The following is a 25917-nucleotide window of genomic DNA, read 5'->3' as shown; positions in this document are numbered from 1 at the left end:
CCACAGCTCGCAGCCACAAAGGATGCTTGTCAGGTTCGGGTTTTCACGGTGTTGGAGACGAGAAGGTGAAGGAGCCAAGTGCAGGGAAGCAGGGAGCCAGGCAGGAGTGCATGCATTACAAAAATTTATTTTAATTTCAAAAACAAAGAAGGCTAACAAGGCACATGAAAAAAAATCTAAATACTAACTTAAAGTCTCAAAAATCAATAATCAAAGTAACAAAGAAATATTTGGAGTAAACTCAAAACACTGTGCCCCTGTGATTGGCTGGCAACCGGTTCAGGGTGTACCCCGCCTCCTGCCCGATGATAGCTGGGATAGGCTCCAGCACTCCCGCGACCCTTGTGAGGATAAGTGGCTCGGAAAATGGATGGATGAGTAAAATAAGAAATCAATAAATAAACAAATGAGTAAATCAGTTAAAAGCTAAACCAAACAGGTAAGTCTTGAGCCTTCTTTTAAAAAGATCAACAGACTCTGCGTTCCTGATGCCCCCTGGCAGGCTGTTGCAGAGTTGCGAGCCGTAATGGCTGAATACAGCCTCTCCATTGGTTTTTGTTCTAGTTTTTTTAACAAAAGGCCAGTGCCAGAGGACCTCAAGGGGGGCCAAAGGGACGCAAAACTAAGGCCTGCCTGTTTGAGTCTAGGATGGTGTCTATGTGGTAGATCTAGTCAGATTTAAGGTTCTCTGATTGCTGCAGTTTGTGGTTGCACATTCCCACGTGGACCACCATGGCGGAGACAGATGGGCGTTGAGACAACAAGTGTTTTGGCTTTTGTTAATTTGTTTTCTGAAATGTAAGAGTTTTTCTGCTTTTGTTAATTTGTTTTGTGAAATGTAATGTGTTTTACAATTTGTTATCTTGTTTTGCACTTCAAGGACACCGTAGTCATGAGCACAGTATTCTGATTAAATTAATGTTATTGGATTTATTAAGTACAGAATGCAAAAACACATGCTCCTTCAAAGTAGCCTGATACATGTAACGGACTAACTTCTGGATCCACTCTGGGGGTGAATTTCACATTTAAAGTGTAAGATATTTTTCAAATGGATTTATACGGCATTCATGTGTCTCAGGAAAACTATGGATTGCGAAGAATGTACACCTGCATCCATCAACCCCCCGCAACAATGTTTTCAGCGAGGGGCCTAACTATCATTGTGTGGCCTGGGCAGCACCACCCTTTTGCACCCCACTGGTGGTATGCATTGTTTTCTTACTTAAACGTATGCAAAAATCTAGGTAATTTACTTGTGAGATTATCTACTAACAAAATAGACTATGGACTAACAAATTACAATATATTACATACATACATATTATTTCTTTACTTTTTAATCTAATAGTCAATAGAAAATGCAGTTTTTGTGTTAAAATGTTCCCATTTGATACATGGGGCTAGTGGAGTTGGTTTACAGTTCATTTTTATTAATTGTTAAATTTTTCTGTTTCAAGATATTTCAGTAACTGTTGTGGAGTTGTGTTTATTTTAACAGAAAGATATCAGCATTTTAGCCATACTTGTGGACCTTACTGTATTGTCGTGCAAACTCATTATAGGTAACATTACTCTCTTGAGACATATTGTTGCAGCTGCCATATTCTCATGTTTCCACCATATGACCTCAATGACAAAACAAGCCAGTGGTCAAGTGAGCCATGCTCAGTTATTTATTCTCTAAATCAGCTGGTTCATGCTGGCAAAAGACTAAGATCAATCCTAATCATATTGTGTCACTCACAGAGATACTGGGAGCGATGACACTGAATGCGCCCAACACCCCAAGCCCCACCCACACCCCCACCACGCCACCACCCCACCCCTGGTAGTCTTACCAACCACAAACAAAGCCAGAGTGAGCTCCTTGGCTAGCAACAGGCAAGTGTATCTACACTAACACTCCTGCTTTTTAAATTCTCATTTGGGTGGGTACATGTTCAGAACAACATCACACAAAGGAATGCGAGTCAACTTAACGTCACATGAGCAATGATCAGTGTGCACTAATTGAGAGCAGGTAAGAGCGGTCATAGAAAAAAAACTATTTTCTCATTGCAAACATCTGAAGCGCATCATAATGAACTGCGACTAACTACAGTCACATGATTAGTAACCATGCTTGACCAAGTTACTGAAGCTTAATTGGCTGAATTGCTTTTTGAGGCTTGTACCTGGTATCCTTGTGTTTTTATTTAAAGGCTGTGAAAGTCAGGATGTTGGAATGAAGACATTTTTGGGGTGTGTGAAACTTCGGGCTGCATTGTGCACTATATCAATCATATCAGAATTCCACAAATCTACCCTTTTAAGACCTCTATGAGTTGCTACTTATCTGATCCTGATGTGTTTTGAGGATATTTGACGTATGAAGGTTGGGGTAGCTCAAGTTAAGGCCGTTCTCACACGGTCATTTGAACCAGACTTGAGCATGATTACTCCCTCTCTCTTCTTTCCCACACTTGCCATTTGTACTTTGGCCTGTCCTCATTACGCAATGCTGTATTATGGCAACTTTCCTCATTTTGTGGGTTATTTCTAGACTTTCTCAACTCAACTCAACTTAATTGTGTTGATATAGCACTTTAAGAACAACCACAGCTGCAACAAAGTGCTGTAAAGTAATCCCTTGTTTATCTTGGGAGTTAGATTCCCAGAAAACCCTTGCAAGTGATCAAGTCTGAGAAGTACAGGAAGTCCTCGAGTTACGATGCACTCGACCTACGACGTTTCGACTTACGACGCCCGTGCCTCGTCCGCCATTTTGTCCCAGCATCATAGTGTTTCTGCTTAGCTAGTGCATAGTGCGTGTCTGTGTGGCGGGAGTATCTTTGCCTTTTTCGCCCTCCTTTTTTCACACTCTTAGCAGTAATGGTAAGTACAGCATCTTATTTTTTTATTTTTATGTATTTTAGTTTCTTTATACAAAGTATTAACCTTTCCTGCTACGGTCACCTGACCATGGTTGGAAGACGCAGGGGTTAACTCCCTTTTCTCGTTGCACAGCTGAGCTGGGTGGCGGCAACAATAAAGGCACAAAGCACCGATTTGCTGCTTTAATGGCTTTATTAGCTCCTCTGCACATTCAACGTCAACGGATCCTCCGCTAATCACTACTCTTCCCCGGTCACGTCACTACACTTGCCACTGAACACACTCGCACCTGCGCGAGACTCCTTCCTCCTTCACAGTCCCGCCGGACGACATCTGCACAGTCGCGTCTTACTCGCACATCGACGCACACGCCCACACACACTGAGCTTGCTGTCACAATACCCATAACAGAAGTATTTCGCCGTAAATTTCGACTTTAACGGTGAAATCCGACTTACGCGGAAAATCGTGTTACGTTGCTAGCGTAGGAATGGAACTTGTTCGTAGATCGAGGACTTCCTGTATTGTCCAATTATTAATTATACCGTTTATAGTAGATAAATCGAAGTTTCATATGTAATTTAATGTTAAGTAAAACTTAAAAAGGTGCAAACATTCTTATTGTACACTTGAGAATGCCTCCCACACGCTACACAAGTGTATGCCAACAAAAGGCCTACAAAACCCATATGGACCCAGGGTAAATGGGTGATATTCTGCCTAAAGCATTAGGCACTGTGCTCCACAGTGATGGTCCCGACATGTAGGCAGCACAAAGCATTATGGGAAGTCAGGTCGGCAGATCCTCTGGCTTCGCAAAATCTTTGCTGTGTTCTTTTTAACTACTGTCCAGTACTGTAGTTGGAGAAAATCAAACGAAATGTTGTTCTTTACTTGTATTTGTTTGTCTATATTGTTATGTGTGTGCATTAGCTATACGTTGGGCTCGGTTGAGATATGTGAATTTATTTGATAAAACTCTGACTGTGGCTTGTGTGTTAAACAGTGGCATTCCAGTAATGTTCATTGAGGAACTTGAAAATTGAAAATGGCTTGGTAAGGTTTTGTTTTCAGCAAAGTAAATTGCTGAAAATAATTAAATAAACAATAATAAAAGTAAGCCGGCACAGTGGACGACTGGTTAGTGTCATGAACGGAACAGAGGATAGGACCCAAAAATGCACGACTCCAAAAACAATAATCGGAACAGGGTCAAATCTTACTGTGAGTCTGTGACGTGGAAACAAGGAACGCTGGAACACGACGACAAGGTACAATGAACTGGCAACAAGAGGGAATGAGACACGAGGTTAAATACAACAGGTAATTAGGGTGAACGAGGCACAGGGGGTGAAGATGATCACAGGAGCAGGTGTGTGTGAAACAGGCGGGGAAGACAAAACCCGGAACACACACCCATGACAGTTAGCACATCTGCCTCACAGTTCTGGGGACTGGGGTTCAAATCGCGGTCCTGCCTGTGTGGAGTTTGCATGTTCTCCCCGTGCCTGGGTGGGTTTTCTCCGGGCCCTCCGGTTTCCTCCCACATCCCAAAAACATGCATGCTAGGTTGATTGAAGACTCTAAATTGCCCGTAGGTGTGAATGTGAGTGCAAATGGTTGTTTGTCTCTATGTGCCCTGCGATTGGCTGGTGATCGATTCAGGATGTACCGCGCCTCCCGCCCGAAGATAGCTGGGATAGGCTCCAGCAGCCCGCGACCCTAGTGAGGATAAGCGGTAAAGAAAATGGATGGATGGATTAATATAAAAGTAATTGCACAACATTGATCAATAAAGTAACTATGATGTACTGAAACTGCAATAAGTGAACCATGGTATAATGAGGGATTACTGTACATAAATACAATTTAAACATAAGACAATTTAACACAGAATTACTGAATGAACTTTTTTAAACCAAAAAGTTGAAACCATAATCTAAATAAAATAATAAATAAGAGACATGGGCAGAATCTCAAGCTATCTTTAAAACTAAGACCCCTATCTCACTGGTTTAATATGGATCAGATTGGTCTGGATAGGATTACATTTCCTAATTGAGTATTTCAAACCTGGCACGGCGGACGACTGGTTAGAGCATCTGCCTCACAGTTCTTGGGTTCAATCCCCGGCCCCGCCTGTGTGGAGTTTGCATGTTCTCCCCGTGCCTGCATGGGTTTTCTCCGGGCACTTCGGTTTCCTCCCACATCCCAAAAACATGCAGGGTAGATTAATTGAAGACTCTAAATTTCCCGTAGGTGTGAATGTGAGTGCGAATGGTTGTTTGTTTGTGTGTACCCTGCGATTGGCTGGCAACCAGTTCAGGGTGTACCCCGCCTCCTGCCCGATGATAGCTGGGATAGGCTCCAGCACTCCCGCGACTCTTGTGAGGAGAAGCAACTCAGAGAATGGATGGATGGAGTATTTCCAACCAGGGTTTGTGATTCTGAGCCGAATGAAATTGGGATATAGATTTGGTAATCCAATCCTACCCAGAATCACCATCAAATGCTGTTTTGGCGTATTTCAAAACTCCAAGGTGGAGATTAGGATATTTTGATCCCACTGGAAGGGTGGATTCAAGGTGGATGCAGGGTCATAATAGGTTTGGATTTGACTTTTCGTCTTCAAATTGAGTTAGTTTTAATTAGTTTTTACAGTGGGTCACTGATGGTGTAGTGGTACACACGCCTGACTTTGGTGCGGGCAGTGTGGGTTCAGTTCCCACTCAGTGACGGTGTGAATGTGAGTGCAAATGGTTGTCTGTGTCTATATGTGCCCTGCAACTGACTGGCGACTAGTTCAGGGTGTAGTCCGCCCTTTGCCCGAAGTCAGCTGGGATAGGCTCCAGCGTCCTGTGACCCTAACCAGGATAAGCAGTGTTGAAAATGGATGGGTAGTTCTTAGAGCGATTTATTTATTTATTAGTTTTTATCAGTTTTTTTAAATGCTTCACCTTAGTTTAGTTTTTATTAGTTTTACTAATAATTCAATAATTTCATTCATTCATCTGCCGTTCCGCTTATCCTCACTAGGGTCGCGGGGTGCTGGAGCCTATCCCAGCTATCTTCGGGCGAAAGGCGGGGTACACCGTGAACTGGTAGCCAGCCAATCACAGGGCACATAGAAACAAACAACCATTCGCAGTGACATTCACACCTACGGGCAATTTAGAGTCCTCAATCAACCTACCATGCATGTTTTTGGGATGTGGGAGGAAAACGGAGTGCCCGGAGAAAACCCACGCAGGCACGGGGAGAACCAAATAAATTCAGTAAATTTAAAATTTACCTGAAAATTACATGTAAGAAATTAATGACAGACGAAAACGAAGCACCTTGTCGCTATGAATCTATTTTGATTTATTGTACTTTGACAGGAAGTGACATGTTATATGCGAAAGATTAACATAGTGTTTAATAATATTATATAGTTATGATTCTCTTTCATCTTTATCTCACTTGTAGTGGTTGAAATAAATCAATGTACGTTGTAAAGAATTTACACTGATTAAATTATAACATCACAAAAAGGGTACAATGCAGGGGCGGTGGCAGGGGCGCACAGTAACTCATTTGGGGATGTATTGCACGCGAGTAAAACTTGCGACTACCCTCACTCTGCATCAACCAAATGCCCCCACTGGTTGTATTAGTTTGAACGGCACAGATTTCTTCATCGGTCATATAGCAGACACTTTAATCCAGGATACATTGAGTTGCTTTTACACCAAACCTACAAGTGCCATATTCTCCCATTGGTGCTTAAATCAGTATTTTAGGCGCCTGGCTTGTGTGTTTTCAAGTTACGCCGATTCAGTCACAATGACTTCTGACACCCTCATGCGTACCAATATGTTTCACCTTCCCTGGGCGCTACACTCACTACAGCCTCTGGAGCGTGCAAGAGGAAACCCGCTTAAGTCTTGGCCAGAATACACTCAAGGCCAGATATGAGAGGAAACGCCCACATTTTAGGGTTACTCCACCCAAAGTGTACACATGGCCAGAAGACGCACAAGTGATAGACTTAAGTGGACAGCAGAATGGACACAGAGGGAAAAGCACCGAGCTGCGTGCCTTTTCTGGTTTAAGCATACGGGAGAATATAGCCCATAGTTATTTGAATATAAATAGAAATATGAATATACAGTTTAAAAAGAGTATGAAAACATCGCTTTGTATTGATATAAACGTGAATAGAATTATTCTACCGCTAGGTGTCAGCAGAGTTACATTTTGGATCATTGATGTGCAGTTTGTGCGAAGAAGATGAAGATGAGGAAGACGCACTTGCTACGCAGATAGAAAAGTGTCTTGTAAGAGTAGAGATCAATTGAGAGCAAATGTGTATTTGTTATAAAAAGGAGTTGGGGTAAAGAAGAGAAAGAAAAGCAAGTCATGAACTCCTGCCTATTTTGTTTATAAGAAACTAACAACTAGTCCCCACAGTCTTAGACCCCTATCTCACTAGTTGATGACCTGATGGCACTTCGCGTCTCCACTGATTGCGGAGGCATCTTTGCGATGTCTCCTGGAGTCTCCTGGAGACATATTCTGGGTCTCCAGGGAGTCGCAGTTCATTAGAGACCTGGTCAGCTGTCCTGAGGCAGCGGGCATGGACATAAAATGGAGTAGCTCAGGAATGTAAGGCAGGGTGAGACCATTTAAACTTGTGAAGACAATAAGCAAAATCTGAAAATGAACTCTAAAGTGCACAAGGCCAGAACAGGAGTTTTGTGCTCCCTCTTACGTATTCCAAGAAGCAAGCAGCAACATTCTGGCTGACTCCAAAGTAAAGTCCATTCCAGTAGGCTAATCGATCCGAGAAGATTCTGTTATTTTCAATTGTACAAGATTGTGGTTATTGGTCATAACTGACGAGAGAAGTAATGGCATTAATTTTTTATATAAAATAATAGATTGCATGTGTGTAACCGCAGATTTTTTTGTTTCTTTTTTATTTTTGGATTATTTATATTTAGATTTCAGATTATTTATTTATTTTTTAACAGTGTAAGCGGGATAGAAAATGTTGTTTTTCTTAACTTGCTGCTGCATCCTCTGGTGTTCCCGAGGGGGGTGCATACTTTCGAAACTATTGTAATATAGTTTTACCCTACAAATACATCTGTCTCTTACTCTCTCTACATCCAGTCCACAGTTATATAAACCCAGTAACCCCCTGCTTCTTTAACGGGGTGCATTTTAGTGCTTCTCCAAAAATGTACACTTTTGGTATTAGTGATTAAAATCTTTTTATTAAATGACAGTCTAACAAAAACAGCTTACATATGGCTTTGTGAAAAGTGTCCCTCTGTATTTAGCTAAATTCTGTGCCAAGGTATTTAAGTTAGATGAAGTTAGAAATATTAAACTTTGAAAAAGACAGTGGGTTTCCTTTGGACGTTATAGACCAGGCAGCCTCGGCCATGTGCATGACACACTGTATTACGTCACATTGTGAATCCAATTTCAATCCTGTTTCACTTTGAAAATGCAAACAAGAGCCAAAATTCAAAATTAACTGCAGATATATAAAGAAGCAGCCATTCATTTATAAAATCATAATCTGCAATTTAAACAGCATAGAATGTCCACAAATATAATGAATGCATTGCTTTGCCCTGCAAACACGGCATGCTTACGCCTTTACTTTTTCCCTTTGTTCTACATCATGTTGAATGAAGGATCAGAGGAGGACGCCTGGTTCTGATGAAAGCATGGATGTCCCGGCTAAACAGAGGGGGGACTTTCCAGCCCAAAGAGTTCCATGTGACCATATCCCCTCTCCTTCCAACAAGACAAGAGTCCTATGTAAACACTGAGCTGTCCTCCACATGCTTGGGTCTTCTCGGTATGCAAGGTGACAGCAAACATCCTACACCACCTTCCCTTCCCTGTGTGTGCCATATGCTGAGATTCTTTTGTGTGTGTGTGTTACATTGTTTTATTTGGTGCCTGGTTTGTTAACTCATGCTTTATATCAACGTATAATTTACATACTAACCCTATTGTACATGGTACAGTTAATGTCATTACTTTTCCATTCATATTTTGTATATGTCGTATATACTGTAACTAACCAATACATTATTGGCCAATATAATGCTAGCCAATACTGTATAAGAATTGTATCAAATATTCTGTCTTTACAAAAAAAAATCTCAAATTGACACTGTCAGATTGGTATTAGGTAGTTTACAGAGGGGGGCACGGTGGCCGACTGGTTAGAGCGTCAGCCTCACAGTTCTGAGGACCGGGGTTCAATCCCTGTCCCTGCCTGTGTGGAGTTTGCATGTTCTCCCCGTGCCTGCGTGGGTTTTCTCCGGGCACTCCGGTTTCCTCCCACATCCCAAAAACATGCATGAATTGGAGACTCTAAATTGCCCGCAGGTGTGAATGTGAGTGCGAATGGTTGTTTGTTTATGTGTACCCTGCGATTGGCTGGCAACCAGTTCATGGTGTACCCCGCCTCCTGCCCGATGATAGCTGGGATAGGCTCCAGCAGGCCCGCGACCCAAGTGAGGAGAAGCGGCTCAGAAAATGGATGAATGGATAGTTTACAGAGGCATCGAATTGTACTGCATCGTAGAGTTTTAGGTAGGTAGGTAGCAGAGGCGTGGACTCGAGTCACATGACTTGGACTTGAGCCATGAATTTCATGACTTTAGACTCAACTTTGACAATATGTTAAAAGACTTGGAACTCAATTTGAACGTCAATGGCTCATGATTTTATTTAAAGACGCTCCTTTGACCAAAGCACTGACAAACCAACACTTATAGCTTTCTTTTTCCATAGCTATTTGTGCAATTTACCGTACATTTTCCGTTTTAATACAGGAAAATATGATAAGTAACTCCATAATGCTGAAGTTATTCATGTTTACTTATTCAATGAGAGAACCCCACGCCATTATTGCTAAGGTTTACTTAGCTCTTATTATCTTTTAACAAATAACACACTGTTGGGTACGCTCTGATAAAGGAACTGACAAAAACGTCATTCTTTCATATGCTACCTAAAGTAATAGTTTAAAAAAAAAAAAGTAAATAAATAATAAATGTGACAGCTAAATAAGGTATACATTCCAAGAACCACTCTTAACATACACAGAAACGACAACGACATTTAACGTAACAATAAAAATTTACATTTTTGGTAAAAAAAAATTTTTTTTAAACACATTGCATTATGGGACATTGTGGTTTAGTTAGTGTTCTCAAGAATCATATTTGTGCTGTATTTCTTTTTTATTCACTTTATTTACCAATCCATTAGCACACAGCTAGCATCTATTCGACATGAAACTACATTCTTCTTGGCCTCTTTTTGATGTAATACTTTTACATAATGCTCACTAGTGTTCTGACTGAAATACCACAGTTGGATAAAATTGTGTCATTATAACAAGACGACAAACTTGTGTTCCTCTTTTTTTTAATTAATGCCTTATATTTTTGTTATTCACAAGAAATGCCAAGTTTAAACTGAAATGTACTTATATTTGTGTTTGAAATTGCCTCACGAGAAATGTTTGTAGACAAGAAAATGGATTTTCCTGATTTATGCACCATGTGAATTTAAGAAAATACTGTTGATTATCTAAAAGAGGAAACCAATTGGCCTTTCATTATTAAGCTAAATGTCTCTTTGTTTCTTGTGTATTCATAATTGCTCCTTAACCAAGCAAAAATATATTTTATCCTTATACTTGATTATATACTTATAGTTGATACTTGATTATTCCGATAGAATTGTCAGTAGAATACCCAATTACTAATTGCAGCACTACTGGATGCAAATTCTTATTTGTGACAGGTCTGTTTAATGTCACTTCAGAAATAAAGTTAGTAAAAGTAAGTCATAGCATAGCATTTTCATAGAATAACTGAAAACCTACTATTAATCGGTTTTGAAGGGGCAATAAACTAAGCCCCCCTCCCTTGATGATTGGCTTTAAAGGTGAAAACATTTTGATCAGTCCCCTATATTTCTCATAAAGGTTCAATGCACTTGTTTACCAAATTTGTTTTGATAAATAAATATGGATTTTAAATATATATATATATATATATTTATACACATCATGTGTATATACACATATATACACATCCATCCATCCATTGTCAAGTGGTCTGCCAAGCCACATGAAGCGATGGGGCAGAAAAGTAGTAATTGGCTTATGTGGCTGGGTTCAAATGTGTATGAGCTCAGCCCCAGTTTCAATTCCTGGGTTAACCACCAGAGTCGCCAAATCAAATTTAGATCATGAGTATGAGTCGCCAGTTCAAGCACAAGTCTTCTTAATATCTTAATACTATTAAACCCCGTATTATAGTAAACAAACACATACTGAAGTCAACAACTTATAACCATTTGTTTAGTTTTATAACCTTGAGATAACTTTGATGTTCTCTTTGATGTTATGACTTTGATGTTCTTTTGAGAATCATTGATAATGAGTACATCAAGCCTAGTAAGGCTGTTTATATTATTCTTACTTTTGTATTACTTTTTGTATTACTATTATACAATGCTTTTGTGCAAAAACTGTAACCTGTGTAGGATTGTCTCTCTCAGACGAAGCGGCACAAGATGTACTACAAAGAAAAGAGCGAACCTGTTGAATGCATGAGAGAATTGTATTCACATGGAAGTATATACATTTATTTGACATTTAACATATACACATGTATTGCAGATGGCTTAGAGATTAACATGGTGTGATGAATGTATTTACTGAGAACCTACAAGACATGAAATGTGCTTGTAGTTGAATGTATTTACTGAGAACCTATTTGAGTGAGCAAATAAGGGTTAAGTCAGGACTCTGAAGTGGAGATGACAGGTGCTTTCCACTCAGGTCAAGTCAGGACACTCTGAAGTGGTGATAAAAAGTAATTACCACTCAGGTCGTATCAGGACAGGCCGACAGCGAGGAGCGCATGTCAGGATATGTAAACAAAGGATTATTTTAGAAGAGGGAGGTCTGAAACCCACCAAGGTTATAAAAGCCTCACACGCTGATAAACGGCGCTCTCTTATCTTCTCAAGGATAGGGAGACACATGCTCTTTTCTCTCGCAATGACAAGGGACATGCTGGCAGGAGGATTTCATCAGGCTACTTGGAAAGCTCTTCATTTTTTAATTCTCCTCTTTAATTGGGCAAGACTAAAAGATTATTATAATAAGGTAACTAATAGAACCGCCATTGACATTGCGTGGATAGGGAAGAGCGCTAGTCAGCTGTCCAGGGATTCTTATATTCCAAATTATCTTATTATTAATTGGCATTATGGCTCCGTAGGACTTGATCACTCCTTAAAGCTCACTCAAAAGGTAATACTTGTTTATGATTTATTACTTTTAACTACTTCTACTTCTTTTCACTTTTGTTATTCTTATTATTGTTTATTTTATATTACAAACCCTTACTGTCATATTATCATTTTAACCTTAAATAATCACTGAAATAAAAACCTTGCTATAATTTTATTCTATCTTTGTCATTCTTATAATGAGAGTTGTCTCATTTTTATCACTCAACCTCTTATAAGTGATTAAACGTCGACGATACTAATATCATCGGGTCGTAACACCATCCCAAAAGTAACTCATTTATATCACTTCGGCTTAATACAAAAACAAATCCGTACGGTCCTAACAAGGAGTGTTAAATTTACTAGGTCAATGACAAGTGCACACGATTCATAGAGATGGAGCTGCTGTAAAAACGGAGTACTCACATTATTATCCTTTCACTCGGTGCGGTTACTCATCAAGGGGTGATAAGTGAGAGCAGATCGGATTGGCTCCATAAAACTAAAGGCAGTTAGCACACCTAGGCGAATTCATCTCGACACCGGCTTAAAAGCTCCTGTCCCCTTGCGCGTAAGGTGGTTGAGATGGTAAGGAAAAAGGGGGAGGCTTGACCCTTTAAACGGAGAGTCGGTCAGGACAGTTTTCCCGATTAGTCCTGCGGATAAGTGAAATCTGACACCATCCATCCATTTTCTGAGCCACTTATCCTCACAAGGGTCGCGGGCGTGCTGGACCCTATCCCAGCTATCATCGGGCAGGAGGCAGGGTACACCCTGAACTGGTTGCCAACCAATCGCAGGGCACACATAAACAAACAACCATTCGCACTCACATTCACACATGCATTGTCAATTAATCTACAATGCATGTTTTTGGGATGTGGGAGGAAACCGAAGTGCCCGGAGAAAACCCACACAGGCATGGGGAGAACATGCAAACTCCACTCAGGTGAGGCCGGGGATCGAACCTCAGAACTCTGAGGCAGATGCGCTAACCAGTCATTACTGTGCTGCATATATATATTAAAAAATATATATATTAAAATATATTTTTTATTTTGTTGGTAAAATGACTCAAAAGGACTTGAAACTCTGTAGGAGTAGCGACTTGACTCGGGACTTACCTGTCTCAATTTAGGACTTGACTCGGGACTGGAGGGTAAATATGAGACTTTTGACTTTCAAAGCAGACTTGGTACCACCTCTGGTAGGTAGGTAGGTAGGTTGATAGGACGAGTAAGGGGACCATCAAAGGGTTTTGGTGGCCATGTTGATCTCGGGGTATGATTTTTTTCTTAGAGTGTGAGAGGTCCTGGTTTCAAATCCTGGATGAGCCCTTTGAAGGGTTTTGTCATAGTTTCTCCTGCAATTTTCAAACAGTGTCCCATGTGACAAGTAAGGGGTCCATGACAGGTATTTTGTTGGTCTAGTGGTATGATTCTTGCTTAGGGTGCGAGAGGTCCGGGTTCAACTCCTGGACGATCAATCTTTTGAAGGGTTTTGTCTGTTTCTGTCAATTGTATCACAGTAGCCCATGTGACAATTAAAGGGGCCATCAAAGGCACTCTTCGGCTTGTTGGACTAGGGTTATGCTTCTGGCTTAATGTGTGACAGGTCTAGGTTTCAAATCTAGATCAGCCCCTCTTTTGAAGTTTGTCCCCGTTTCTCTGATCTTTACACAGTGGCCCATGTGAAGACTCTATCAAATGTGCTTTATGGCTTGTTGGTCAAGGGGTATGATTCTCAGGGTCTGAGAAGTCCCAGGTTCAAGTCCTGGAGTAGCCCGCTTCTGTCCTATTTTCTCCGGAAATTATCACACAGTGGCCCATGTGCCAAGTAAGGCGGCCATGACAGCCCCTTTGTGGCTCGTTGGTCTATGGATATGATTCTTACTTAGGGTGTAAGAGGTCCTGGGTGATCCCTATTTTGAAGGGTTTTGTCCCGTCTTCTCCTCCAGTTGTCACACAGTGACCCATGTGACAAGTAAGGGGCCCATTGAAGGAGCTCTGTGGTTTGTTGGTCTATGGGTGTGATTCTTGCTTTTTTTTCTCTGGAAATTGGGGGCCATCAAAGGATTTTTGTGGTTCTGGATTAAATAGACTTTCTCCTTTATGTAAATAATTGAAGTCTTAAGTCTTCGACTACTGCTTATGGCCGCATAGCTGTTGAAATGTATAAGCCCATAGCTTTGGTAATGTCTTTGGCTTTATCCGTTCTGAGATATAGAGGCTTGTAAAAAGCAGTGGGGGTGTGTTGTTGAACTCCTGTTTTCATATTCATTGTATGACTGCACCGTGATGTCTGGACCGTGACGGTTCAGGACAAATACGTATGCTGCTACACCCCTAGTATGTATCCACCCCCCCACCCGCCATCGTCGATTATTTCCTTTCGTAGTGAACTCCTTTCCTCCAAGCTTCTCCAGCTCAGCGTCTCGCCTGCCATCTGCCAGTGGATTTACAGTTTTCTGACGGGCAGGACACAGCAGGTGAGGCTGGGGGAGGCCACCTCATCCACGCGCAGCATCAGCACTGGGGCACCCCAAGGTTGTGTCCTCTCTCCACTGCTCTTCTCTCTCTACACGAACGACTGCACCTCAACACACCCGGCTGTCAAACTCCTGAAGTTTGCAGATGACACCACAGTCATCGGCCTCATCAAAGACGGTGACGAGTCTGCATATCGACAGGAAGTGGAGCGGCTGGAGCTGTGGTGCGGCCGACACAAACTGGAGCTGAAAACGCTCAAGACTGTAGAGATGATTGTGGACTTCAGGAGGCATCCTTCGCCACAGCTGCCCCTCAAGCTCTCCAACTGCCTTCAAGATCCTGGGAATTGCAGTGTCTCATGACCTGAAGTGGGCGATTGTTGGATTTATCTTACCCAACATTATAAAAAATAGACACAAAAGGAATGAAGACGCTGGTTTCTTTTTCTCATGAGGAGGGCGTATGGGAGATTGTTCAGATCACAGCCTCTCAACACGCTCTAAACAATCCCCCCCCTCGCTCCTGCATTTATTTGAAATAGGAGGGATTTACAAATCATAATGTTCTAAGCAATAAGACACAACACAAAATATTTGATAATAAGAGGGTTTTTCCCAGACATAGTATTCTAAACAATAAGACACGACACATAATATTTGATAATAAGAGGGTTTTTCCCAGACATAGTATTCTAAGCAATAAGACACGACACATAATATTTGATAATAAGAGGGTTTTTCCCAGACATAGTATTCTAAGCAATAAGACACAACACAAAATATTGGACCAACACTTGTCCCGACCCGACCACATCCGATCACGTCCTTGGTCCAGGCGCCCTTCCATCGGATGATGCTGAGTCATCTTTTCGAAGGCGAGACATCTAAAATCGTCCATAATACTAATGCAAGCTAAGCAAATAAATGATAACTTCTAGAATATATTTAACATTTCCCTCCTGTTTATCATGTATTTGCACAAATTCTCATATCATCTTACAGTCACTTCATTTCGATTTTTAATTGTAGAATCATTTTTATGAAACAAATACATTTACACTCAGAGTAAACTTGTCATACATGAATGTTGTAGTTTAAACATCGTAATCACCTGGATCAGGAAACAAATCAGGTAAAACAACATCATCATCATCATCGTCATTATTATCAACCTCCAATAAAGGATAAATCTGCTCCATACGGTTCCATGTGGGTTATGGCTGTGGTGATTAATTTACTGATTAATGCCCGAATGCATGGGATACAACAACATCCACACAATGTCAGAATGGCTGCAAAAACAGCAATTGATATCAATATTGGTGAAATTAGGGTTTTATATTTACCAAAAAACGTCCATTCAGCTGTTTCACAAGGAGTGTTGATTGAGGGTCCGTAGACCATCGATGGCTCTGGTCAAGCTGCCATCTGAAGCAGTATTGTTTGTTCTCCAAACATACCGCAAACACCTCCCTCTCTTGCAAGGAGCATGTCGACAGCTATGCGGTCTTTGGAACGTCCTTGAGCTGCTCGTGCACAGCTTCCAACCCACTCTGAGTCCAATTTCCTAATCTCTGTACATTGAAGTGGATATAGTTTATCCCATCAACATTTTTATTAATCGTACACCAACAGCATATGAAGTATTCAAATCCTCCTGCAACTTGGTCAGCTAATTTGTATTGATTAGGAACCCCACGAGGAACACCATGTATGTTTTATGTTGGATAATTTTGCCTCTGCCAGGATAAATCTCTTTTTTGTCAAGTATGTCCAAAACACACAAGGAATTTGTCTCCGGTAGTTGGAGCCGCTCTAGTACAACAGACAGTCAATTTACAGAACACTTTGGAGACATAAAGACATTGACAAAAAATAATTGTGCAAAAAGATGCAGTCCTCTAGCAGCAGTTTGAATGACTAATATCGCAATAGTCCGGTGCAAAGATCATTGTGCAAAGGGCGCTGAGTCTTCAAGGAGTGTATGCGGTTTAAAGTGACGAGTAGTGCGATAATCTGGGACAATGGTTGTGCAAATGTTGCAGATGCTCCTCAATCAGTGTGCAAATGGAATAATACAATCTTGTGATAATTATGCCGGAACTATGCGCAACAAAGGCCTGGGACCCATGCAAACAACACAATCTTTTCTCGCTACATTTGCTGCTTGTTCCATCAATAGTAACCAATTGTTATTTTGTCCTGAAACTCCTGTGACAACAAGGAACCAATCATCAGTAGTTATGTTGTTAACCATTAAAATTTGTCTACCTTTCTTTGAAGTTTTCAATGGCATTTTTGGTTTAACACGGTTCCTATAACACAATACTACTTGGAAGTGGGGATCTTTTCCACCAGAATAGGCCCACAAGCTCACTATCAAACACATTGGGTGACTTGTATTTCAATATTAAACTATGGGCCGTTTTGCTTATGTTAAACTTCTTTCTTTGTTCTTTTGCTGTTCTTTTTGACCAACTGGACCAATCATAACCTGTTTCACCAATAAGGTGTTTCCATTCAAAACCTATAGTTGCATACCAGTCATATCTAAATCCCCAATTCTGCCCATTCTCTTGAGCATCATTGGTGAGAGCCGCATATGGAATTATGATTAAAGCAGCTTGATTTTGGGGGCACAAAATATTAAACTGTTTTGCCGCATTTGGAGGCCATGCCCACAATTTTGATCATCAGCTGTACTCCTTTTGATACGAGTTAATGATTCAAAAAAAAAAATTTTTATTATTATTGGGTTCGTCATATTGGTCCAGTTGGTAGGTGATTTTCTATCTAAAAAATGGGTTTTATCATTGAGGGTGGGACGTCCCATGTACACAAAAACAAAACCAACATCTTAGTAGCCAAAGTTGCTACGTAACAACTTATCGAATCTCATAACCAACGTGGGTGTGCCTTTCTGCTGAGTTCTCACTAAAAGGGTTGGTGTCTTTTTTCTTCACTGACCAGCAAGCGTTTTCAGAATCTACACATCTGCTCCCGCTCCGTTATCAGACTTTTGCTCACCTTCCCTGTTTGAGTACTCAGCTGAAATGACTCTTTTACAGTGTGTTAAATGAACCCACGTGTTTCTTTCTGCTATTTTTTAGGGCTGTAAAGTGTCAATCTATCTGTGCCACCATCCCTTTTTTTTTTTTTTTTTTTTCCTGTGCTAATGTAAATTTCATTTTGTAGTTTTGCACTTTGTTTTTCACAATAATTACGGTCTTGTTGTGGAATACTCATATTGGCTATCAGTATAGATTGTACCATCTTTATTTTTCATTAGTTTGCATGCCTCGATTAATGCTACTAATTCAGCAGCTTGTTCAGCCAATTCCTGTCAATCGTGCTGCGTGCCTTCATCAAGTAAGGGTATTAGTGTGGCTGGATTTAAGGTTGTGCATCGCTCAACAGTCAAATGTGGTTGTGATAGCAAGATGGCAATGCAAGATAAATGTCTTGCAGGTGATTTGCAATAGGAGAGCAGACACTGTATGTGGGACCTTTAGGGTGAACTGCTCTCTAGTTGAAAAATAAGCTATTGGTCTTAGCTTATCACCGTATTGTTGTGTAAGTACGGAGGTCATGCAATAGCTTTTACAATCTACCATTTGAATGAATGTTTTATCATTAAATTTGGAAGGCCTAGCGCAGCACTGGACACCAAATGTTGTTTAATGTCACAGAAGGCCTTTTCTGCCTCTGTACTCCATTAAACAGGTGATGTAATTTTAAGGTTGTTTTCATATATTAATTTTGACAATGGTGCAACAATTTCTGCATAGTTTGGAATCCATGCTCTACAATAATTTGTCAGACCTAAAAATGATTATTATATGTTTCTTCGTCTGTGGTTTAGGATTTTTTAAGACTATAGCTCTCCTGTCTTCTAATATAGTCTTTCCTCCTATACTTAAATTATGGCCTAGATATTTAACTTGTCTTTTACATCATTGCAATTTATTTTTTGTTAACTTTATGTCCCTCTTCTGTTAGATGATGCAGTAAGGTCAATGAATCTTTGCATGTGTCTTCATCTGTAGATGCCAGAAGACATGCGTGTTGTGAATTAACTTGTGAATAAATAGTTGGACTTTCACAGTAACCTTGCGGTAATCTAGTAAATGTATATATATATATTTTTTTTTTTTCTCAAATGTGAATGCAAACCAAAATTGACTGTTATTTTCTATTGGTACTGAAAAGAATGCATTAATGCATTAATGCATTAATGTCCACTACTGTAAACACAGTAGCGTCTGGTCTTAATGAATTTAACAATGTGCGTGGGTTTGGTACGCATGCTCTGTATTACTGCAGCTCATCACATTCTTTTTTATCTTCTATTTTTGTGATAAGCTCCAAGGCTGCAGACAACAGAGCCTTTCCCACGTTTAACGGTGGCTTGTCTTTTATTTTTTATATAATTTGATTCCTGCAACGCGGCTATTTTTTGTGTATTTAACCAACCATTAAAGCCGTGTTCGGTTATCCCTGTCTCTAAATATAAGATTTTATCAGGATCCTGTTTCTTTTTTTCTTTTAAATTTAATTTAATGAACCTCCAACCTCTACACTGCAGTGTATTCCTGTTTTTTATTTTACTACTTCCTTTCCCCATTTGAAAGAATTTGGTTCAGTGTAATACTACCTAGGGTAGTCAAGAACACTGTTTCTTTTCAGTAGGACGGTGATTCAAATTTACTTTCTGTGGTAATTCTCACTTCAACTCTTTCGAGTGGAGAATTCTTGCCTTTGCATCCACAAAAGTCCACCGTTTACTTTCCCACTGTTTTGGTATGGAATGAAAAACCTAGTGGTTTCCCATTTCCCATTTACACTCTCATTCAAACAGTTTTCATTCACACTGGCTCGTTAGAGGACTCCGCCGTCCCATACGGAATTTAACTACGTCTGTCAACAGCTCATTAGAGGACTCCGCCATCCTATACGGAATTTAACTACGACGCCACGAAACTTTCCTAGTTTCTTTATTTTACCCGCCATTGACTAGTATTCACAGGGTTTATTAAACACGGAATTTAAGTACGTACAGGACTCCGCCGTCCTCGCGGAATTTGTGGACTCCGGCGTCCTTTTTCCTAAAAAAAAATTTAAAATTTAACTCACCAGTCGTCTTCAATCCTGTGGATTGTCGTCAACCTTCAGATCCCAGTTGAGGAGAACGAAGACCAGTCCCGTAAAGGGTCTTACTTGCCGTGGCCACGGTCTCTTAACTGGAAGTCGGCTCCACAACTGGAATCCTCGGGTGTGTTGACATCCGGCTCGAAGGACCAATTTAATGTTGGATTTATCTTACCCAACATTATAAAAAATAGACACAAAAGGAATGAAGACGCTGGTTTCTTTTTCTCATGAGGAGGGCGTATGGGAGATTGTTCAGATCACAGCCTCTCAACACGCTCTAAACAATCCCCCCCCTCGCTCCTGCATTTATTTGAAATAGGAGGGATTTACAAATCATAATGTTCTAAGCAATAAGACACAACACAAAATATTTGATAATAAGAGGGTTTTTCCCAGACATAGTATTCTAAACAATAAGACACGACACATAATATTTGATAATAAGAGGGTTTTTCCCAGACATAGTATTCTAAACAATAAGACACGACACATAATATTTGATAATAAGAGGGTTTTTCCCAGACATAGTATTCTAAGCAATAAGACACGACACATAATATTTGATAATAAGAGGGTTTTTCCCAGACATAGTATTCTAAGCAATAAGACACAACACAAAATATTGGACCAACACTTGTCCCGACCCGACCACATCCGATCACGTCCTTGGTCCAGGCGCCCTTCCATCGGATGATGCTGAGTCATCTTTTCGAAGGCGAGACATCTAAAATCGTCCATAATACTAATGCAAGCTAAGCAAATAAATGATGGTGGCGGCCGCTGGACGAGCGCCGCCGGAACATGGACGGGTGGCGGCTTCTGGATGACCGCCGCCGGAACATGGTCGGGTGGCGGCCGCTGGACGAGCGCCGCCGGAGCAAGGACGGGTGGCGGCCGCTGGACGAGCGCCGCCGGAGCAAGGACGGGTGGCGGCCGCTGGACGAGTGCTGCCGGAACATGGTCAGGTGGCGGCCGCTGTACGAGCGCCGCCGGAGCAAGGACGGGTGGCAGCCGCTGGACGAGCGCCGCCGGAACATGGACGGGTGGCGGCTTCTGGATGACCGCCGCCGGAACATGGTCGGGTGGCGGCCGCTGGACGAGCGCCGCCGGAGCAAGGACGGGTGGCGGCCGCTGGACGAGCGCCGCCGGAGCAAGGATGGGTGGCGGCCGCTGGACGAGCGCCGCCGGTGCGGGAGCCTGGCGCAGCTGCCGAGGAGCCGGAACGGGAGCTGCAGTCGCTTCCTCAGCCTGCCGCCATTGAGGTGTGGGAGTAGAGGGTACGGGAGTGGAAGAGTGCACAAGGTCTCGGGAAGGTGAACTAGGAAAAATGGCTGGTACTGAACATGGCTTGGGGGCAGGTTTGACTAGACGTGACTTAATTGGAGCCGTGGAACAACGTGTGGGAACAGGTGAAAAATCAAGTGATTTGTGAACAGGGGGGAAAAAACGAGGGGGCAAAATTTGACCTTTACTTGGGCGCCTCCGTTGGCCACCACGCGGCGGTCCCGGGTAGATGGCCAAACGGGTGCCCAAGAAAAGGTCAGAGGGAAAGGATTTGGACTCACTGGGGTTGGAAACGTGGAAACGTGACAAAAACTGACGAGGACGGGATAAACTAGGGAAGGAACCAGAAAAATCTAAATCTGTGTCAGAGTCAGAATCCGACAGGAGGTTAACTAAATCAGGGCCATCTTCACAATCAGAAAAATCTGAATCTAAAGAAACATGTGGATGTACAATAGTAGGGCATGGTGAATAACTAGGACAAGTGGGGGGACCCGAGGAAAAGGACAGAAAAGACTGAATGATAGGGCTTACTGGAGGAGGGTAGGTATGGATGGCAGGCTGAGGACGGTGGGAGGCAGTTTGGTGGCGTCCAGGGTGACGCCATGTTCTTCCCGCTGGGTCCTGTTCTGGTCGGTTCATTCTGTCAAGAACATGGTTAGGGCGACGGCGAGGAACGCAAGGCAAGAACATGGTGGACCCAATTGCAGGGAAGCAGGGAGGCAAGGCAGGAGTGCGGGAATCTCAAAATAATAATATTTAATCACAATGATAAAACAACAGGCGACTATGACAAAAACAACTGGCGACTATGACAAAAACAACAGGCGACTATGACAAAAACAACTGGCGACTATGACATGGCAAGACATGTGACAACGACAATGAACCGACGAGAACTGAAAGAAACCAGGGAACTAAATACAAACAAATTGACGAGACAACGAGGAACACCTGGACAAGACGAGTGGCTAGAGAGAGCTGATTGGTCAACACAAAGTAGACGAGAACAGGTGGACACAACAACCTAATGAGCACACGACAAACATGGAACACAGGAAAACATTGAACAAAACTAAACACAACCCAAACCAAAACACAGACCATGACAGTTAGTCCAAGAAATTCTAATCCATTCTCATCTGTAACATGTATTTCATTACAATTAAAAGTGACCTTGGCATAAATTATAACACCTCCTCCCTTAGAACCCTGTCTGTCGTTTCTAAACATTTTATAACCAGGTACAGATAGTATTGCTGAGGGCGAAGATTCATGGAGCCATGTCTCAGATAGGCAGAGGAAGTCAATATTTGAGTCAGTGAGAAGGTGATTGACCTGATCACTTTTCGTTAAAATGCTTCGTATATTTAAGTGTGCACAAAGAATGCCTTTTGGTTTACGTGGTTTTCATGACCTTTAAGTGTTTTTGTGATGTTTCCTCTTTTATTATTGAAAAGTTAAAACCCAGAGAGAATTAGCAGTGTGCTTATTCACAAAAAAACCCAAAAAAGATTACCTGGACCGTAACTTTATTTTCAAAATAAACAAAATTTCTCTCCACCTCTCTCCATTTCTGTTGGTCGGTGTTTTCTTTTACTTGATTTTACATATGCTCATATAAATTTGTGGTGTTACCACTGTACATTACAGCCTTTTTACAAATTGTACTGCTTGCTGTTGTGTCATTTTCAGCCTGGAAATATAGCCACACAGATTCTTCAGCTTCCTCTTTGCCATGCTTTTGCTCCTTATTTCTGTAGATGCATGCATTGTGTGTGTGCTAGCCGGTGGCTTGCTTGCTTGTTTCCTTTGTGATGCTAAGTCACGTGACGGCACAACATCGAAACAGAGGGGGAGAAGGGGCAAAGTGTGCCTGCTCCGTGCTGAGACAGAAGCAACGAGTCCGGCGACCTGGCTGTCACTTGTTTGACGAAACCACAGCAGTGCATAAAAGAGCAAAACTGAAACTATCAATCTCATCACGGTAGTATCGAGCCAATGCCGATACTGACTTTGTATCGATGCTATCGATATTTACATCGATCCGCCCACCACTCATCGACACTTGGCTGAAATGTAAGCAGATGGTAACTGAAAAAAAAACTTTTTTTCCTTGGACAATGTGCGCTAGTGTAAATTACGCAAGTGCGTAGTTTTTGCAACTAAATAACCAGCCAACTAACAGTAATCAATAGATAACCTCTTTCCTCTCATAATTTCTCCCTATGCAAATGCATATAAGGCAAATAGAATTATCAATGCCATCTTTCTCTCACTTAATGTAAGGATTCTTTGTTATTCCTGCATTAGTTCAGGGATTCTGCTGCCATCTTCAGCAGAGGCCAAGCAGTGGGAGGCTGCCACCGCACGCCAGAAGGACAGGAAATGGGAAATTGAGACTGCTAACCAGTGCCAATGGAAGGCTGATTAGGGGAAACGAACCAGTGCTGAGGTTTGAGAGACAAACTGGGAGGAGCTCATCAGGAAGCGAATCAGTCGGTGAAAGTGCAGGTGAGTGAATTGTCAAGATGAATGGTAGCACTTCAAACCTCTTGGACACATTCGTAGGTTGTAAATTTTATTTAAAAACATACAACATAAAATACATACAGCATATTTTTTCTTTTGCATTGACGGGCTACACTGTCAATTCAAACTATCCAGATGCTCAAAACATTATGGTCAACAGATTGCTTAAAGGTGCCTTTAAGCAATCTGTAGCTGGGATGCAGACCAGCGTCTCTGCAACAACTACAAGTACTGTGCTTACAGATGAAATTACTAAATTGTCACATCAAAATATCAAGACACCTGTATGAACTGTGAAAGGAGATATTCAAAGTGAAGAGCATCAGTTATGAAAATTGCACAATTTTAAAGATGCTAACCACGATTAATATGACTGACTTCTTTGTTATTTGCTACCTTCTGTTTGACTATGGTTCATATACTTCTACATAAGTTATGTAACTTTAAGGTATTCTTTTCTAAAATTTTACTGAGAAGCATTTAACATTGGTGGCACGGTGGACGACTGGTTAGAGCCTCAGCCTCACAGTTCTGAGGAGCGGGGTTCAAGCCCCGCCAGTGTGGGTTTTCTCCGGGCACTCCAGTTTCCTCCCACATCCCAAAAACATGCATGCTAGGTTAATTGACGACTCTAAATTTCCCGTAGGTGTGAATGTGAGTGCGAATGGTTGTTTGTTTGTATGTGCCCTGCGATTGGCTGGCAACCAGTTCAGGGTGTACCCCGCCTCCTGCCCGATGATAGCTGGGATAGGCTCCAGCACGCCCGCGACCCTAGTGAGGAGAAGCGGCTTAGAAAATGGATGGATGGATGGATGGGATTTAACGTTAGAGATTTTTCTATGATGGTGGCTGAAGCTGCTGTTCATTTACAGTGCAAACAACACACAATCCCAAGATGCATTAGGTTGCAAATCCCAGTAAATATTTGTTTTGCTTCCTAACTATAGGCTAGTGTTTTTCTGCTATTTTGTGTAATTTACTACAACCTCGTGAAAACCAGACTATGTTGGTTGGAAGTAGCTCTGATCAATATATCAGTCCATTCAAGATCAAGTGTTTGCTTTGACGTGCGCTGTTAACATACAGTATCTGTCACATGTCTGCTTATCAACTGTGACTGAATTTTTTAAATTTGCTCCCAGAAGCTCTCAAGACCATTACGGGGCACGCTCATCACAAACAACCAGGCAGTGCAGGAGCTCATCCAGAACTACATCTGTATTTGCCCTCTTCATTTGGTGAGAAGGAGGGTGCTGACAGTGAAGAGATAAGTTATAGTATGACTTATATACTACAGTATATCTGGTTTGAGGAACAAAGGTAGCTGTAAATCAAAAGAGAGTGTCCATCTGCATACCACTTTCATCAAGTGTTCCTCTGATTATGTCTACCATGCCACATCTGTAGTTTCCCCATCCATAAGTACAAGTAGAACGGGGTCTCAGAATTGATGTCATCCTGTTCCCAAACACTGCACCACATGCAAGCCCGCGACAATGGAATCTGCTCAAGCCTTGAAGTTGTTCCATGTAAAAATAACAGCCGAAAGGATGAAGCTACAAGGTTTTTAAGAAAAATGCTCTGTGAAACATCCCTACACTGTATTGTATTTAGAGAATGAATATACAGTACTTTCAGATTACTTTTTTCTTATCTGTCAAGTTCTGAGAACGTACAGTTGAAACCATTAATATTCATACCCTAGCAAAACATTGAGTTAGTGTTTTTTTATGTGTTGAATGGCTTGGAAGAAATTGGCAAAAGTTGTGTTAGGGATGGCAATTAAAACATATTTGCCAGTTTATTTGTCCATCCATCCATCCATCCATCCATTTTCTGAGCCGCTTCTCCTCACTAGAGTCGCGGGAGTGCTGGAGCCTATCCCAGCTATCTTCGGGCAGGAGGCGGGGTACACCCTGGACTGGTTGCCAGCCAATCACAGGGGACACATAAATAAACAACCATTCACACTCACATTCACTCCTACAGGCAATTATAGTTTTCAATCAACCTACCATGCATGTTTTTTGGATGTGGGAGGAAACCAGAGTGCCCGGAGAAAACCCACGCAGGCACGGGGAGAACATGCAAACTCCACACAGGCGGGGCCGGAATTCGAATCCCGGTCCTCAGAACTGTGAGGCAGACGCTCTAACCAGTCGCCACCGTGCCGCCCAATTTATTTGTTTGCGTTATAAATATGCCTGACCTTATTTGAAAAAAAATGACAAAAACGCAATTGTTTGCAATTTTTTTTG

General features: G+C 41.6%; 1 long non-coding RNA gene across 1 annotated transcript in view; it reads left to right on the top strand.

Moving 5' to 3' along the window:
- The first annotated feature begins 344 nt into the window (after positions 1-344).
- The window catches only part of LOC133474573 (uncharacterized), a 37051-nt gene continuing 11478 nt past the window's right edge, over positions 345-25917 (top strand). Inside the window, exons 1-5 of the long non-coding RNA XR_009787562.1 lie at positions 345-439; positions 1082-1206; positions 1750-2023; positions 8568-8743; positions 23441-23641. This is a non-coding gene — a long non-coding RNA (uncharacterized LOC133474573). The remainder of the gene's footprint in view (positions 440-1081; positions 1207-1749; positions 2024-8567; positions 8744-23440; positions 23642-25917) is intronic.

This window comes from Phyllopteryx taeniolatus, chromosome 3 (assembly GCF_024500385.1).
Source record: "Phyllopteryx taeniolatus isolate TA_2022b chromosome 3, UOR_Ptae_1.2, whole genome shotgun sequence".
Classification (NCBI taxonomy): Eukaryota; Metazoa; Chordata; class Actinopteri; order Syngnathiformes; family Syngnathidae; genus Phyllopteryx; species Phyllopteryx taeniolatus.
Note: the sequence above shows the minus strand (reverse complement) of the source record. Positions and strands in the feature narration are given on the sequence as shown.